The sequence below is a fragment of the Podarcis bocagei genome (genome assembly GCF_964188305.1).
Source record: "Podarcis bocagei genome assembly, chromosome: 10".
NCBI lineage: Eukaryota > Metazoa > Chordata > Lepidosauria > Squamata > Lacertidae > Podarcis > Podarcis bocagei.
The window spans coordinates 69,744,826-69,762,601 of record NC_138135.1 but is presented as its reverse complement, the minus strand read 5'-3'; the positions used below and the strand labels follow the sequence as shown (position 1 = coordinate 69,762,601).

The 17,776-nt window shown below is 47.2% G+C and overlaps 1 protein-coding gene and 1 long non-coding RNA gene across 3 annotated transcripts in view; one reads left to right on the top strand and one right to left on the bottom strand.

Moving 5' to 3' along the window:
* The window catches only part of ABCD2 (ATP binding cassette subfamily D member 2), a 119,703-nt gene that overhangs the window by 27,743 nt on the left and 74,184 nt on the right, over positions 1-17,776 (top strand). The window lies entirely within an intron of this gene.
* Positions 8,582-17,480, bottom strand: LOC308596656. Its single transcript, XR_014012613.1, has 3 exons — positions 17,119-17,480; positions 15,262-15,353; positions 8,582-8,742 (listed from the first exon to the last, which is right to left on the bottom strand). It is a non-coding gene; the product is annotated as an uncharacterized lncRNA (long non-coding RNA).

Here is a 17,776-nt window from a genome sequence, read left to right as displayed (position 1 = left end):
GAGTGGCTGGGGCAACTCAGTCAGATGGCTGGGGTATAATAATAATAATAATAATAATAATAATAATAATAATAATAATTTATTATTTATACCCCGCCCATTTGGCTGGATTTCCCCAGCCACTCTGGGCGGCTTCCAACAAAACACTAAAATACAATAGTCTGTTAAACATTAAAAGCTTCCCTAAACAGGGCTGCCTTCAGACGTCTTCTAAAAGTCTGGTAGTTGTTTTTCTCTTTGACATCTGGTGGGAGGGTGTTCCACAGGGCAGGTGCTACTACCAAGAAGGCCCTCTGCCTGGTTTCCTGTAACTTGGGCTTCTCGCAGCGAGGGAACCACCAGAAGGCCCTCGGCACTGGACCTCAATGTCCAGGCTGAATAATGGGGGTGGAGACGCTCCTTCAGGTATACAGGACCGAGGCCATTTAGGGCTTTAAAGGTCAGCACCAACACTTTGAATTGTGCTCGGAAACGTACTGGGAGCCAATGCAGATCTCTCAGGACCGGTGTTATGTGTTCTCGGCGGCCACTCCCAGTCACCAGTCTAGCTGCTGCATTCTGGATTAGTTGTAGTTTCCGGGTCACCTTCAAAGGTAGCCCCACGTAGAGTGCGTTGCAGTAGTCCAAGCGGGAGATAACTAGAGCATGCACGACTCTGGTGAGGCAGTCTGTGGGCAGATAGGGTCTCAGCCTGCGTACCAGATGGAGCTGGTAGACAGCTGCCCTGGACACAGAACTGACCTGTGCCTCCGTGGACAGCTGTGAGTCCAAAATGACTCCCAGGCTGCGCACCTGGTCCTTCAGAGGCACAGTTACCCCACTCAGGACCAGGGAGTCCTCCACACCCGCCCGCCTCCTGTCCCCCAAAAACAGTACTTCTGTCTTGTCAGGATTCAACCTCTATGTTATAAATAATAACATTATTATTATTATTATTATTATTATTATTATTATTATTATTATCATCATCATCATCATCATCATCATCGGGGCTTTTTTTCAGCTGGAGCTCACTGGAACTCAGTCCCGACATCTCTCAGGTGGGTGCTATTGCCATGATAAAAGAACAAGGAAGGCGTTCCTGGTGAGGTCCAGCACTTTTTCTAGAAAAATAACACTTGACAAATAACACTTGAAGAAGACATCCCTATTTTCATCAGAGAAATGTTGGAGGACATGAAATTAACCTACCACAGATCATATTTGTAGAGGAATAATTTAGCAGTCTGGTGTCACCCTACTATGGTCTTTTGAGCTATGATCGTCTTTTTTCTCAAGGCTGCCAAGGGCTATGATATTGTCTTGTTCTCGGGGACTGGGTCTCCCCAAAGGTTGTAGAAAGTTAAACACAAACACAAAGTCACAACTCCTATGAAGTTGGCAGGTTTAAAATCAGCTTGTCGGCAGAAAAGATGGTTCATAACTTGAGGGTTGCATGTTCTACATTTGGATTAGTTACCCTTTAACAACCTTAAACCGCCATGTCATGCTCACAGTAGGAATTATTTCTCTGCTGTTAGGCGTGAAACCAGAAAGGTGTTAATTCTGGAACAAAGCAGAATACAGACAAGGATGTGATCTTGTGTATATGGTGTGGAATATTTGGTACTGAAAGCATTGTTTTCCCCATGCACCTTAGTTAGCTCTATTGCTTTTGCCGTCATATCATTTGCAGGTGCCTTTCCTTAGCAACCCAGCTCATTGCCCTTGGGTCCTCAATTAAAACTATCTGCAGATGAGCCCAAAGCCTTTACTGAACACTGTAAAAGCAGCAACAGGTTTCTGCTCAAACACTTGTAGCAGATTTGCTTTTAAAAGGTTGAGCACAGCAAGGATGGAAACATATTTGGGGAGCTATACATGAGATTCCATTCTCTTTTATTCTGGTTAACCTATTTATTTGCTTTATGTATTAAGATTTTCTTTCCCTTCCTCCAAGCTTTGGGATCGGATGCATGCCAGCCAGCCAGCCAGCCAGCCACACAGCAGTTTTGCCCTTCGAGCCTGGCAAATGCTATGTTTTGAAAAGTTTCCCTAATTACTCCCTTCCCTGTGTTCAGTTTCTAAAATGAGAGGAGACAGGGATCATATTTGCTTGGCATCTGGTCACTACCATACCTCAGATTGTGGGGGAAAGCATCTAAATATGACCTCATTGCCCTGTCATGTGTATAGGACTGCAGCCTTGGTCAGGTATATTCCCTTCTAGTCCTTAAAAAGGGCCATTAAAGCCATCCATTTGTTTGGTCAGTAAATATATATATAATGGGGAAGGTACATTTTACCATATGTGGTGGGACTGCAAGATTATTTTTTAAAATGGGAAATAATGTCCAGTGAATTGAAAAACAATGTTTAAAATAACATTTGTTAAAAAACCAGAAGCTTTTCTGTTGGGTATTTTGGGACAAGAGTTGCCAAAAGAAAAACGGACATTATTTATGTACACTACAACAGCAGCAAGAATGTTAATAGCACAAAATTGGAAGACCATTGAAGTACCATCCAAAGAACAATGGCAAGAAAAGTTGATGAACTATGTAGAGTTAGCAAAATTAACGGACAAGTTGCATGAAAAGGACAATAGTGACTTTGAAAAAGAATGGGAACCCTTTACAACATATTTGCAGAAACAAAAAAACATGGACTCACTGGCAGGATTTACAATTTTATTTACAGAGAACAAGAAATATAAAAATGGGAAAACATAGTATCATATATAAACAGTAGATTGTACCATTTGATGTAACAAACCAGAAATGGAGGTTGAGGGAAGTCAACAGGGAGGGGGGAAATTGGAAAATGAATGTTTATGGATATTTGTTGCAGGAAAGAAAATCAAGAAAAATTATTTTTTTTTAAAAAAAGTAAATATATATTTCATGCTTGGTTAACGTGCTATGTTTTGTGCAATGTGTTATAATTATAGTGCTATGCATTTATATATAATTAGCTATGGGTGCTAATTCACTTGGTGTGATTTTAAAATACTGCAAGCTGAGAGATGTTGCATATCCTGCTGATATGGTCAGCTTTGTGCAATGTGTCATTTTTGGAGTGCTGTGAGCTTCTTATTATATATGGGTGGTGATATCTGACGTGATTTCAGAATACTGCATGCTGCCTCAAGTTGGTAGAGAAGTGGAATATAAATGGTTAAATGGAAAAGCTGAATAAACTAAGCTTGCTGCACAGACTGTGTTCCATCGGGCTTCACTTTGGTTTGCAGTTACATCTAACTTTGGGCTTCCTGACTCATTGCAGAACTCTCCTTTCAGTTAGTTCTCCAACTTGCCCTCTTGCTACTGTAATGGCAGTGCTCCAGAAATCTTCCAAATACCACATTATTTGGTCCACAGGCTTTGCCTCCAAAAACCATCCATGCCCTCCACATTAAATGGCTGTTCCATTCTGAACCATATCATTTGTTTAAATACAGTTACAATTAAAATAACTAAACTGTATTTTTAAAAGACACACACACACACACGTACGTGTGTATATGTGTATTTCTGGATGTTTATGTGTCTAACAGTGAAATTAGATCAAAGTGATCTCCACAAACTGTTAACAACCTGTCTGTATAAATTTCATTTATTTCATTTGACACTTTGGGACCACTCAACACAGACAGATAAACCAGAGTTACCAACCAGAAGCCTTTTTTTAAAGGGGATGTGTGAGGTTTCAAATCACACTCATATGCACTACATTGTTTATGAGAAATGATGGCCACATTTGTTGTGTGTTTGTGTGTGTGTATCTGCAATGTGTACATCTGCCCCTTAATTACAGGGATGTGGAGATGATTGGTGCCATATTTTGGGGTGAACCTGGCAAGATGGCATGCATATGTGATGGCCTCTCAGTCATAGTTCTGCAGAGAAGCTGGACAGCGTTGACCAGAACCCAGGCCATGAAACATGAGCAGTATTTCAGCTGCTTTCTGGTATGTGTTGGTCCTCAAAGGAAGAAAACTAGATAGGACATGAATGGCTATTAGTCACGAGAAAAAGATGTTTCAAGCCTCTTGTTGCAAAATGGATCGTTGTGTTGGTGCTTACCAGTGGCGTAGCGTGGGTTGTCAGCACCCGGGGCAAGGCAAGTAATTGGGTCCCCTAACCCGTGGATTTGCGCCCCCTAACCCCAACCCCCAGATGTTGCGGCCGGTACGGCCGGCCCCCCCTGCACCCCCCACGCTACGCCACTGGTGCTTACAAGTATTTTAATTAAGAAATTGTTTAAAGCATGTTAAAGTGGTGTACTGGATGTTTTCCTTATATGTAAATTAGGAGCCAAATTCCACAGTCGGCCAAGCCAGCAGCAGAAAGAAAAAGTCCACGGAAAGGAGAACTGCAGCTTGAACTCGTTGACACAGGCACCATGTTTTGGCAGCCCATTGGGTTGCAACCTAAAATACTAAAAAGTGGGGAAAGTTCCGTGATTAATGTGGTTAGGATCACAGCCTTCATGAGACAAGTCAGCATCAAAACAGTACCGTAAAAATGTTGGGCTTGCAGAAAGTGAAAACCTCAAGCCTTAAACTGTATTCTTGCTAGCTCACAAACGAGAAGAGATGTTTATATATGTACTGTACGTTATTTAAATCAATGTCAGGATGAGGGCAGCATTAACCACACAGGGTTTTTCCAGATGATAATTACTGTGCTGTGGTCTTCTTAGCACTTTGTCTTTCAGTTCAGCACTTAGCGCATGAGGAAGGTTCTGCTAGCCAAGTTCTGCTATCAATGGAGTGCTGTCAGAGAGCCCTAACATCCTTTTGTCCTTTTGAGGTCACCACCATTTTTCTGATGAGGCATCTGTGCCTTTAGCAGAAACAGAAAACAAAACTTTTCTGAACATGCAATTGCATCAATATGGTACCAAGGCCCTGTCCCCCTCATCTCCAAAGCAGCAAACCTATTTTCTATTGCTCAAGGGTCTGTCTGAGAACGGTATAGAAATGACTAGAGAGCTCTTCTCCTTAGTAGGCCATCTGAAAAAACTGCCTTCTTCCCTACAGAACCCACCCTTAGGTTGTTCCATCACTCTCTGAACCTTGGGGGGTTGACAGCCCAGGAGAGGGAATTCTCTGTGGTAGCCCTTAAATTGTGGAACTCCCTCCGCACAGAAATGTGTCTGGCATCTTCATTATACAGCTTTCAGAAGATGCTGAAGACATCTCTTTAACCTGGCTTTTGACACCTGAGATGTATATTTTGAGGACCCACCTTATTTCTAGGATTGGAAATTATTTAAAACTGCTTTTAACAATGTGTTTTAATTGCTGTACTCCGCCTTGGGACCTTAGGGTGAAGTGTGGGCTATTAATAATAGCAATAATAATATTTTGATGCTCACTGGAAGGACAGATCCTGAAGCTGATGCTCCAATACTTTGGCCACCTCATGAGAAGAGAAGACTCCCTGGGAAAGACCCTGATGTTGGGAAAGATGGAGGGCACAAGGAGAAGGGGACAACAGAGAATGAGATGGTTGGACAGTGTTCTCGAAGCTACCAACATGAGTTTGACCAAACTGCGGGAGGCAGTGGAAGACAGGAGTGCCTGGCGTGCTCTGGTCCATGGGGTCATGAAGAGTCGGACAGACTAAACAACAACAGTTTGATGTGACTAAGAATAGTTTGCACATGCAGATTCATTCACGGAATTCTCAAGTCACCTGACCAGTCCCCATTCCAGGGATAACTTCGTTTTGTTTTTTTTAAAGTTGATTCCAAATTTTGCATCTCTGATTGCCAGGCTCATTCAGATATGCAAGGCAGCACTATGCACGGGGAACTTGCATGTGTGAACCCCTCCTTTTTAAAGCCCTGGATGTGAGCAGGGACAATTTCTCAGCTTCCACTGCCTCGGCTCGCAATGCAACCCTTTTGGGAAGGCTGCAATTCGGGCTGCAGAAGCAACGGGGGGGGGGGAGAGGGGCAAGTTTTTGCAGGCTAGGCTACAGATCGACCTCAGAAAGCCTGTGGTGGGCGGAACCCCCTCCTTCCACCTCTCTGTTCCACACCTTCCACCAGGACAGGATCATGTGTGGGGCAGCAGATCCCGAAAGGAAATGCACCTAGATCAGTGTTTCCCAACCACTGTTCCGCGGCACACTAGTGTGCCGCGAGATGTTGCCTGGTGTGCCGCGAGATGTTGCCTGGAGGGAGGCGGGCGAGTCGGGCGGCGAGAGGCGGGGCGGCGGCGAGGAGAGGCCGCCCAGCGCGGGGCTCTCGCCGTCTGCCTGCCTGGCTGCCTGCGAGCTCGGCGGGCAGCGCCTCCGTCCGCAGCGCCCGCCTCGCGGCTCTCATTCCCTACCCCTGCCAAAGCTCACCCAGCCAAGCCGCGCTCTCCTTCCTGCCTCGCTTTGCTGCCTCCTCCCCCCCACCCCCAAAGCTTGGAGGTTCCCCGGCAAGGGGGAGGGAAAAAAATTGAAACTTACACTTTCGTGCGTCCCTCCCGGCGTGACGCTGCGCGCTGACGTCACGGGGCTGTAATGGTGGTGTGCCTCGAGATTTTTTTCATCAAACAAGTGTGCCTTTGCCCAAAAAAGGTTGGGAAACACTGGTTTAAGCCATGAGTGTTTAAAGCGGCTTCATAGCGCATTAAATGGTGTGGATGTGGCCATGGCCTCCCTCACCCCACTGCCTCTTATTCATGAAGAATCGAAAGGATCTCCCAATTCAAATCTCTCGGAAACAGGAAACAGAAAGAAGACTTTGTATCTCAAGCCATTTTGGAAGGTCTTAACTTGAAATGCCAATAAAGGTATTTTTATTGTATTGTGTTGTATAGTGTTGTGATTACCATGGGAAGTAGGGTGGCAAAATACGTTTGTCTTTCTGCATGCGTTTATGGTAGGCATTTTGCACTCACCTGAACCCTTGCAGGGAAAGGGACAGGGCACAATGGGAAAGGGTGGGGCAACCGGGCTGCTTAAACCACACCCCTTTTCCAATGGAAGCACCATGGGGGGTGGGCCGTCCGAGAGAGAACAACAGAACACAGAAGAAAGAAGACGGAAGTGGCGCACAGTTCCTTCTGTTCCCTCGCTTCCAAAGAATGGAACGTCAACACACAGAGCATGTGATCCAGTAGTCACACACACTCTGCAGCACGGGAGAGAATGAAGCTCCGGACATCCAGCACCCGCTTCTCTGCTTCTCTTGAACTCTTTGACTGTAACCCTGTCCAATCTTTTTTCAAAGAGGACATCTGCAAATTTAGAGGAGTGGGAAGGAGGAGCTGAAGTGTTGCAGGTGGAAAGGGACAACCAGAGGCCTACAAAAAAGAATTACAAGGAAAACAAGATTTGGACATTGAGAATTTGGACTGAAATTAAGAATGAAGAATGGAGTGATCTCTTCATGGGGAGATCGGAAGAAATATGGATTACAAATCTGACCAAGATAAAAGTTGGAGCTTTTGGGACATTTGGACTCAAAAGAAGCAAGAAACATGATTTGGGCTCCGCTTTTGAAAATGGAGGACTGGTTGGAAGTAACATGGAGTTTGCTGGGATAGAGCTCCTCCGAGACTTGATGACCAACATAAAGGGCTATCAACAAAACAGGCAGAGAGGGATTGAGAGAAATTTGAAGGCCTCGGACGTGAGGAATCCAGGCTAAGAACTGATATTATGGACATATTTTGGGGATTGAAACCGGGGAGGGGGGAGTTTTTGAATCCAAAGGGTGTACAATTTTATGTTGTTCTCTTATTTCTAAGTATGTTTAGTAATTACTATAAAAGTGGGAAATCTGTGGAAGGGAACTTGGGTCGACTTTAGGAAAAGACATAAAAGATTAGTATTACGAATTAATTGAGGTTTAAGCTAAATCTGGTTAATAAGAACTTGCTGAGTTAACTATTGGAATTGGGATGTATGAGGGGGAGGTGCGGGGAAGTCAGGGAAAGTGGTTAAGAAAGTAAGATTCTGAAATTATGCATGTTTGTGTCTGTGTCTTTGTGTCTGTGTTGTGTTTTGTATAAAATTTGAAAACCGAATAAATTTTTTTTAAAAAAATCTTTTTTCAAAGAGGGCCAGATTTGATGAAGTGAAGGGCCGTGAGGGCCGCCAAAGCAGCCCCTTTTTTAGGATTTTTCCCCAGGAAATAAACTGCCACAGGGGCCAGATTAAACTGACCGGTGGGCTGGATTAGGCCCCTAAAATGGACCTTGGACATGCCTGATAAGCGCACAAACAAGATGTAGCGTGTGCACCATTTCACGTTTTACTGGAAAACTTAAGGTCACTGTTAGCTGGTAGGCTTGGCCTTGGGGGGAAATCCCCCCCCCCCTTGAATCTGACTTAGGACTTCAGCACTGCCACTACAGAGTAACAGTGTCATCATAATTTCACCATGGCAACCAGCTGCTTCATTTCCACTTACTTGAAAGGCAGGTCATTGAGTATTTATTTTATTTATTTATTTTTGTATGAAATATTTATTAAGTTTTCCATAACTGAACGCGTGGCCACTTTCTTTCCCTAGGAATTACATCCCTAGCATTGCATGCTCCCCCAGCCCCTCCCCAAAGCTTGCTGCACCCCAAGGCGTTTTGCACTCACCTGAACCCTTGCAGGGAAAGGAGCAGGGACAATGGGAAGGGGCATGGTGACCAGGCTGTTTAAACCACACCCCTTTTCCAACAGAAGCGGCAAGGGGGGTCAGTATCCAGCACCCCCTTCTCTGCTTCTCTTGAATTCTTTGACTTTATGGGGACAAGCACAATTACTGGAAAGAGATTGTTGGTAAGACATGGCTCAAAGTCAGGCAATGGGCTGGCATTGAAGCCAGTTAGGCTGCTTTACACTGACATAATGCACACTTTAGAGTGAGTTCCAACAACAGTTTCCCTATTCTCATGAAGAAAAGATGCCCAAAGAGTTCAAATGATGCTTCTCCATAACAGGGTTGCGCATTGTTGGTTACATTTTGACAGCAATAATAGGAAGATTTACAAAACATAAGAAAAGATCCCTGCCTGGTCAGACTAGAGACCGATCTGGTTCAGTGTTCTGTTTCAACAACGGCCACCTAGATGCCTATGGGAAGCCCACAAGTTGGGCATGCGCACAATAGTGCTCATTTCAATGCAGCCACTACATATGACTCCTCCACAGTATGTTAAAATTGTTACTAAAATCACCCCCTTACTGTACCTAAAGCAAATTTGTAGAGGTACACTTGTAAGTTCTGTGGGAGCGATTCCATTATTAAAGGAATATATGCTCCTGAGTATGTTTGCCTGACTGAAAGGTGTCCTGGAAGTCTGATTTAGGCCTCTTACTTGTCTGGATGGAGGACAGAGAAGCATGTGCAGAAATTAGCCTCCAATACACATTAAGATCTATGTTAGTAGTTCCACCCCCTTTTGCCTCGGCCCCACCCACTACTGTACAGGCATTTATTTTGTGTTTTTATCTCTTATTTATATGCTAAGAACCACCCTGAGAACTACAGATGAATACAGATACACAAATTTGTTTGTTTGTTTGTTTGTTTGGTGGCTGTTTGAAGATTGCCTGAAAGGGATTGTGGCCCTGGTTAAAAACCAAAATAATATCAGGAGCTGCAGTTAAAAGAGAGGCAAATGTGGTCATTCGCTTGAGTGAAATAATCAAGAAACTTCAAACAATACCCCCTCCCTCTGAAATACTTCCATCTGTGCACTCTCTCTCTCTCTCATATGCACACACAGAGGAAGAGAGAGCAAGAGAGATAGAAGGAAGGAAGGAAGGAAGGAAGGAAGGAAGGAAGGAAGGAAGGAAGGAAGGAAGGAAGGACCTACTCAGAAAGGTACCATCAAGCATATGAAAGCTCTGAGTAACATTCAGTTAATGGAGAAATAACTTCTCCCAGGAAGCAAAGACTTCTTCGCTGCTCTTATCCAAAACTAGCCAAGCCTCCCAGCAGCTTTTCTTGCTGCATTTGCAGTTTGCACATCCGATTCACACTCCCAGAAGGCAAGATACACTATTGATTAAAGATTAAAACATGATCTGGGGTTCTACTGGGCAAAAGATGCAGGGGGAAAGTAAAATGGGACTGTGCTGAAATGGTTTCAAAATTTCTGATTTTGGAGTGCATTCTTTGACTTTCTGAAACTTGCAGCATTTCTTGGAGTGCTACATTAAAAGTATTCTCTTGGAAGTCTTCCTTTGTAACCTAAGAAAGCTGCCTGGATCAGGCCAGTGGCCCAAGTTCAGCATCCCATTCTCACAGATGCCTGTGCAAAAACTGCAAGCAGAATCTGACCCCAACAGCCCTCCTGATTCTCAGGAACTGATATGCAGAAATATGCCACCTCTGAACCTGGAGGTACTACATAGCCATCACTTGACACATCGCTGAGTTCACATGGCATCCACCTGGCCCCCCCCCCCGAATCTGGGAGCCATAGTTTGGGTCATTGGGTTTGGTGCTTTTGTAACTGGCTTTATAATGGGTTTTAGTCAAATACAATAAATGATTGATTGATTGTCTGATTGATGAAAAAGTGTTTTTTTCCTGAGATGCTAACTTTCTCTCTGCATGTCATTCCTTGAACAGCTTCCTGTGCAAAGATAAGGCTTGCTTTCATTGCTCTGTTCATTTGTGCATTTGACTAGTGTTGTGGGGAGGGAAATGCAACCACTGGGCCTAAAAATGTCCCCCTCCTGCCCACTTGGGTTTCCAGTGTGGCCTTCACAGATATTGGCACAACTTTGTGTGTGTGTGTGTTTTGTCTGCTGAGCTGTGCTCACCATTGTGAGGGCCGAGGGAGTGATGGTGATGCCTCCCCAGCTGCTGCCATTGTCCGTGGGTTGATTGTGATGTCACAAAAGCATTTGGCTGCTGAGCGGGTATAAATGTGGGCCAAGGCGCAAGCCTCAGCAGTTGCCCTCCCCAGAGAGAAATGGGCAGCTCGGTGGCACTCAGCCCAGATGGTCTCCTGCCCCGTGGCAGCAAGCTGGCAAGCGGAAGGAGACAATTGCCCGATGCTGGGATGCTGTGGCCCTGGTGGTCTCCTGTCCCGTGGCGGCAAGCTGGCAAGCGGAAGGAGACAATTGCCCGGTGCTGGGATGCTGTGGCCCTGGTGGTCTCCTGCCCCGTGGCGGCAAGCTGGCAAGCGGAAGGAGGCAATGGCCCGGTGTTGGGATGCTGTGGAGCAAGGAGAAGGCAAGTACAAAGATTACTTGTTGGTGGGATCGCTACTTGAAGGTGACTGACACTCAGCTCTGAAGCTGGTTGATGTCTGGCAATGGACCTGATGAGGTTGCAGCTGGTGGATGGTGGTCAGAAGAATTTGCATTCAGGCTAGTGGATGTTGCGAGGCTACGCTGGCTGAGATGGGTGCAAACTGGTTTGGAAGCCTTGTTTCTTAAAAGGCAGCCAAACAGAGGAGGAATCTGGGGGGACGCTGTCGGGTGTTGGCCATCCCACTCACCTGCTTGCCTTTGCCTTACAGGGATGTCTGGAGCCGGTGAGGTTTCCCCCAAGTCCAGTCTTAAAAGTCATCAAGAGAACCACAGGACATCCCTATTTACATCGGAGAAGTGAATGTGAAATACTGGCAGTGAGGAATGGACAAGGCTGTGGCCATACTTGAGAGAAGGAGCTTTGAAAGGCGACTGCAGGCGGACATCTGCTGCATTGCAAGTGATGGGGCAGTGGGGAGAGAGAAGAAAATGAGGGAGGGAACATTAGGCTACATTAGGTGCACCACTGAACCGCTATGAAGTCACTTTAAACAGGCATGGCTTCCCCTCAGGGATTCTGGGAACTGTAGGTGGTTAAGGGGACGGAGACTTGTTACGGTGATTAAGTATTAGGATTAGGATTAGGGGTAGGGTAGGGGTGGGGGTAGGGGTAGGGTTCCCTTAATGCCAGGGAACTCTGGGAATTGTAGCTCTAGTTAACGGTTAGAGTTAGGGTTAGCGTCAGGGGCAGGGGTAGGGTTGGGGCTCCCTTGGCAGCGGACTCTGGGAATCGTAGCTGTAGTTAGGGGGCAGGGTTAGGGTTCCCTTCTTGCCAGGGAACTCTGGGAATTGTAGCTCTAGTTAAGGCTTAAGGGTTAGCGTTAGGGCTAGAGTTAGGGTTAGCGTCAGGGGTAGGGGTGGGGGTAAGGGTAGGGGTAGAGGTAGGGTTCCCTTCTTGGCAGGGGACGGGGCCCCCTAACAACTCTTGGCACCCTTTTCCAACTATAGCTCCCAGAGTCGTTGGGGGTTGTTTAAGCCATGAGTGTTTAAAGCAGCTTCATAGCGCATTAAATGGTGTGGATGTGGCCATGGCCTCCCTCACCCCACTGCCTCTTATTAATGAAGAATCGAAAGGATTTCCCAATTCAAATCTCTTGCAAACAGGAAACAGAAATGGAATGGACAAGGCTGTGGCCATACTTGAGAGAAGGAGCTTTGAAGGGAGACTGCAGGCGGACATCTGCTGCATTGCAAGTGATGGGGCAGTGGGGAGAGAGACAAAAATGAGGGAGGGAACATTAGGCCACATTTGGTGCACCACTGAACTGCTATGAAGTCACTTTAAACAGGCATGGCTTCCCCTCAGGGATTCTGGGAACTGTAGGTGGTTAAGGGGACGGAGACTTGTTACGGTGGTTAAGTATTAGGATTAGGATTAGGGGTAGGGTAGGTGTGGGGGTAGGGGTAGGGTTCCCTTCTTGCCAGGGAACTCTGGGAATTGTAGCTCTAGTTAGGGGGCAGGGTTAGGGTTCCCTTTTTGCCAGGAACTCTGGGAATTGTAGCTGTAGTTAGGGGGCAGGTGTGAGGGTTCCCTTCTTTCCAGGGAACTCTGGCAATTGTAGTTCTAGTTAAGGCTTAAGGGTTAGCGTTAGGGTTAGGGTTAGCATCAGGGGTGTGGGTGGGCGTGGGGGTAGGGGTAGACGTAGGGTTCCCTCCTTGGCAGGGAACGGGGCTCCCTAACAACTCTTGGCACCCTTTTCCAACTATAGCTCCCAGAGTCTTTGGGGGTTGTTTAAGCCATGAGTGTTTAAAGCGGCTTCATAGCGCCTTAAATGGTGTGGATGTGGCCATGGCCTCCCTCACCCCACTGCCTCTTATTCATGAAGAATCGAAAGGATCTCCCAATTCAAATCTCTCGGAAACAGGAAACAGAAAGAAGACTTTGTATCTCAAGCCATTTTGGAAGGTCTTAACTTGAAATGCCAATAAAGGTATTTTTATTGTATTGTGTTGTATAGTGTTGTGATTACCATGGGAAGTAGGGTGGTAAAATCTGCATGCGTTTATGGTAGGCATTTTGCACTCACCTGAACCCTTGCAGGGAAAGGGACAGGGCACAATGGGAAAGGGTGGGGCAACCGGGCTGCTTAAACCACACCCCTTTTCCAACGGAAGCACCATGGGGGGTGGGCCGTCCGAGAGAGAACAACAGAACACAGAAGAAAGAAGACGGAAGTGGCGCACAGTTCCTTCTGTTCCCTCGCTTCCAAAGAATGGAACGTCAACACACAGAGTATGTGATAAGGTAGTCCCACACACTCTGCAGCACGGGAGAGAATGAAGCTCCGGACATCCAGCACCCGCTTCTCTGCTTCTCTCGAACTCTTTGACTGTAACCCTGTCCAATCTTTTTTCAAAGAGGGCCAGATTTGATGAAGTGAAGGGCCGTGAGGGCCGCCAAAACAGCCCCTTTTTTAGGGTTTTACCCCAGGAAATAAACTGCCCCAGGGGCCAGATTAAACTGACCGGTGGGCTGGATTAGGCCCCCCAAATGGACCTTGGAGATGCCTGATAAGCGCACAAACAAGATGTAGCGTGTGCACCATTTCATGTTTTACTGGAAAACTTAAGGTCACTGCTAGCTGGTAGGCTTGGCCTTGGGGGGAAATCCCCCCCCCCTTGAATCTGACTTAGGACTTCAGCACTGCCACTACAGAGTAACAGTGTCATCATAATTTCACCATGGCAACCAGCTGCTTCATTTCCACTTGAAAGGCAGGTCATTGAGTATTTATTTTATTTATTTATTTTTGTATGAAATATTTATTAAGTTTTCCATAACTGAACGCGTGGCCACTTTCTTTCCCTAGGAATTGCATCCCTAGCATTGCATCCTCCCCCCAGCCCCTCCCCAAAGCTTGCTGCACCCCAAGGCGTTTTGCACTCACCTGAACCCTTGCAGGGAAAGGAGCAGGGGACAACATAAGTTTGGGTCATTGGGTTTGGTGCTTTTGTAACTGGATTTGTAATGGCTTTTAGTCAAATACAATAAATGAATGATTGATTGACGAAAAAGTGTTTTTTTCCTGAGATGCTAACTTTCTCTCTGCATGTCATTCCTTGAACAGCTTCCTGTGCAAAGATAAGGCTTGCTTTCATTGCTCTGTTCATTTGTGCATTTGACTAGTGTTGTGGGGAGGGAAATGCAACCACTGGGCCTAAAAATGTCCCCCTCCTGCCCACTTGGGTTTCCAGTGTGGCGTTCACAGATATTGGCACAACTTGTGTGTGTGTGTTTGTGAGGTGTGCTCACCATTGTGAGGGCTGAGGGAGTGATGGTGATGCCTCCCCAGCTGCTGCCATTGTCCGTGGGTTGATTGTGATGTAACAAAAGCATTTGGCTGCTGAGGGGGTATAAATGTGGGCCAAGGCGCAAGCCTCAGCAGTTGCCCTCCCCAGAGAGAAGTGGGCAGCTCGGTGGCACTCAGCCCAGATGGTCTCCTGTCCCGTGGCGGCAAGCTGGCAAGCGGAAGGAGACAATTGCCCGATGCTGGGATGCTGTGGCCCTGGTGGTCTCCTGCCCCGTGGCGGCAAGCTGGCAAGCGGAAGGAGGCAATTGCCCGGTGCTGGGATGCTGTGGCCCTGGTGGTCTCCTGCCCCGTGGTGGCAAGCTGGCAAGCGGAAGGAGACAATTGCCCGGTGCTGGGATGCTGTGGCCCTGGTGGTCTCCTGCCCCGTGGTGGCAAGCTGGCAAGCGGAAGGAGGCAATGGCCCGGTGTTGGGATGCTGTCGAGCAAGAAGAAGGCAAGTACAAAGATTACTTGCTGGTGGGATCGCTACTTGAAGGTGACTGACACTCAGCTCTGAAGCTGGTTGATGTCTGGCAATGGACCTGATGAGGTTGCAGCTGGTGGATGGTTGTCAGAAGAATTTGCATTCAGGCTAGTGGATGTTGCGAGGCTACGCTGGCTGAGATGGGTGCAAACTGGTTTGGAAGCCTTGTTTCTTAAAAGGCAGCCAAACAGAGGAGGAATCTGGGGGGACGCTGTCGGGTGTTGGCCATCCCACTCACCTGTTTGCCTTTGCCTTACAGGGATGTCTGGAGCCGGTGAGGTTTTCCCCAAGTCCAGTCTTAAAAGTCATCAAGAGAACCACAGGACATCCCTATTTACATCGGAGAAGTGAACGTGAAATACTGTCAGTGAGGAATGGACAAGGCTGTGGCCATACTTGAGAGAAGGAGCTTTGAAAGGCGACTGCAGGCGGACATCTGCTGCATTGCAAGTGATGGGGCAGTGGGGAGAGAGAAGAAAATGAGGGAGGGAACATTAGGCCACATTAGGTGCACCACTGAACTGCTATGAAGTCACTTTAAACAGGCATGGCTTCCCCTCAGGGATTCTGGGAACTGTAGGTGGTTAAGGGGACGGAGACTTGTTACAGTGATTAAGTATTAGGATTAGGATTAGGGGTAGGGTAGGGGTGGGGGTCGGGGTAGGGTTCCCTTAATGCCAGGGAACTCTGGGAATTGTAGCTCTAGTTAAGGGTTAGAGTTAGGGTTAGCGTAATGGGCAGGGGTAGGGTTGGGGTTCCCTTGGCAGGGAACTCTGGGAATCGTAGCTGTAGTTAGGCGGCAGGGTTAGGGTTCCCTTCTTGCCAGGGAACTCTGGGAATTGTAGCTCTAGTTAAGGCTTAAGGGTTAGCGTTAGGGCTAGAGTTAGGGTTAGCGTCAGGGGTAGGGGTGGGGGTAAGGGTAGGGGTAGAGGTAGGGTTCCCTTCTTGGCAGGGAACGGGGCCCCCTAACAACTCTTGGCACCCTTTTCCAACTATAGCTTCCAGAGTCTTTGGGGGTTCTTTAAGCCATGAGTGTTTAAAGCGGCTTCATAGCGCCTTAAATGGTGTGGATGTGGCCATGGCCTCCCTCACCCCACTGCCTCTTATTAATGAAGAATCGAAAGGATTTCCCAATTCAAATCTCTTGCAAACAGGAAACAGAAATGGAATGGACAAGGCTGTGGCCATACTTGAGAGAAGGAGCTTTGAAGGGAGACTGCAGGCGGACATCTGCTGCATTGCAAGTGATGGGGCAGTGGGGAGAGAGAAAAAAATGAGGGAGGGAACATTAGGCCACATTTGGTGCACCACTGAACTGCTATGAAGTCACTTTAAATAGGCATGGCTTCCCCTCAGGGATTCTGGGAACTGTAGGTGGTTAAGGGGACGGAGACTTGTTACGGTGGTTAAGTATTAGGATTAGGATTAGGGGTAGGGTAGGGGTGGGGGTGGGGGTAGGGGTAGGGTTAGGGTTCCCTTCTTGCCAGGGAACTCTGGGAATTGTAGCTCTAGTTAGGGGGCAGGGTTAGGGTTCCCTTTTTGCCAGGAACTCTGGGAATTGTAGCTGTAGTTAGGGGGCAGGTGTGAGGGTTCCCTTCTTTCCAGGGAACTCTGGCAATTGTAGTTCTAGTTAAGGCTTAAGGGTTAGCGTTAGGGTTAGGGTTAGCATCAGGGGTGGGGGTGGGGGTAGGGGTAGACGTAGGGTTCCCTCCTTGGCAGGGAACGGGGCTCCCTAACAACTCTTGGCACCCTTTTCCAACTATAGCTCCCAGAGTCTTTGGGGGTTGTTTAAGCCATGAGTGTTTAAAGCGGCTTCATAGCGCCTTAAATGGTGTGGATGTGGCCATGGCCTCCCTCACCCCACTGCCTCTTATTCATGAAGAATCGAAAGGATCTCCCAATTCAAATCTCTCGGAAACAGGAAACAGAAAGAAGACTTTGTATCTCAAGCCATTTTGGAAGGTCTTAACTTGAAATGCCAATAAAGGTATTTTTATTGTATTGTGTTGTATAGTGTTGTGATTACCATGGGAAGTAGGGTGGCAAAATACGTTTGTCTTTCTGCATGCGTTTATGGTAGGCATTTTGCACTCACCTGAACCCTTGCAGGGAAAGGGACAGGGCACAATGGGAAAGGGTGGGGCAACCGGGCTGCTTAAACCACACCCCTTTTCCAACGGAAGCACCATGGGGGGTGGGCCGTCCGAGAGAGAACAACAGAACACAGAAGAAAGAAGACGGAAGTGGCGCACAGTTCCTTCTGTTCCCTCGCTTCCAAAGAATGGAACGTCAACACCCAGAGTATGTGATCCAGTAGTCCCACACACTCTGCAGCACGGGAGAGAATGAAGCTCCGGACATCCAGCACCCGCTTCTCTGCTTCTCTCGAACTCTTTGACTGTAACCCTGTCCAATCTTTTTTCAAAGAGGGCCAGATTTGATGAAGTGAAGGGCCGTGAGGGCCGCCAAAACAGCCCCCTTTTTTAGGGTTTTACCCCAGGAAATAAACTGCCACAGGGGCCGGATTAAACTGACCGGTGGGCTGGATTAGGCCCCCCAAATGGACCTTGGACATGCCTGATAAGCGCACAAACAAGATGTAGCGTGTGCACCATTTCATGTTTTACTGGAAAACTTAAGGTCACTGCTAGCTGGTAGGCTTGGCCTTGGGGGGAAATCCCCCCCCCCTTGAATCTGACTTAGGACTTCAGCACTGCCACTACAGAGTAACAGTGTCATCATAATTTCACCAT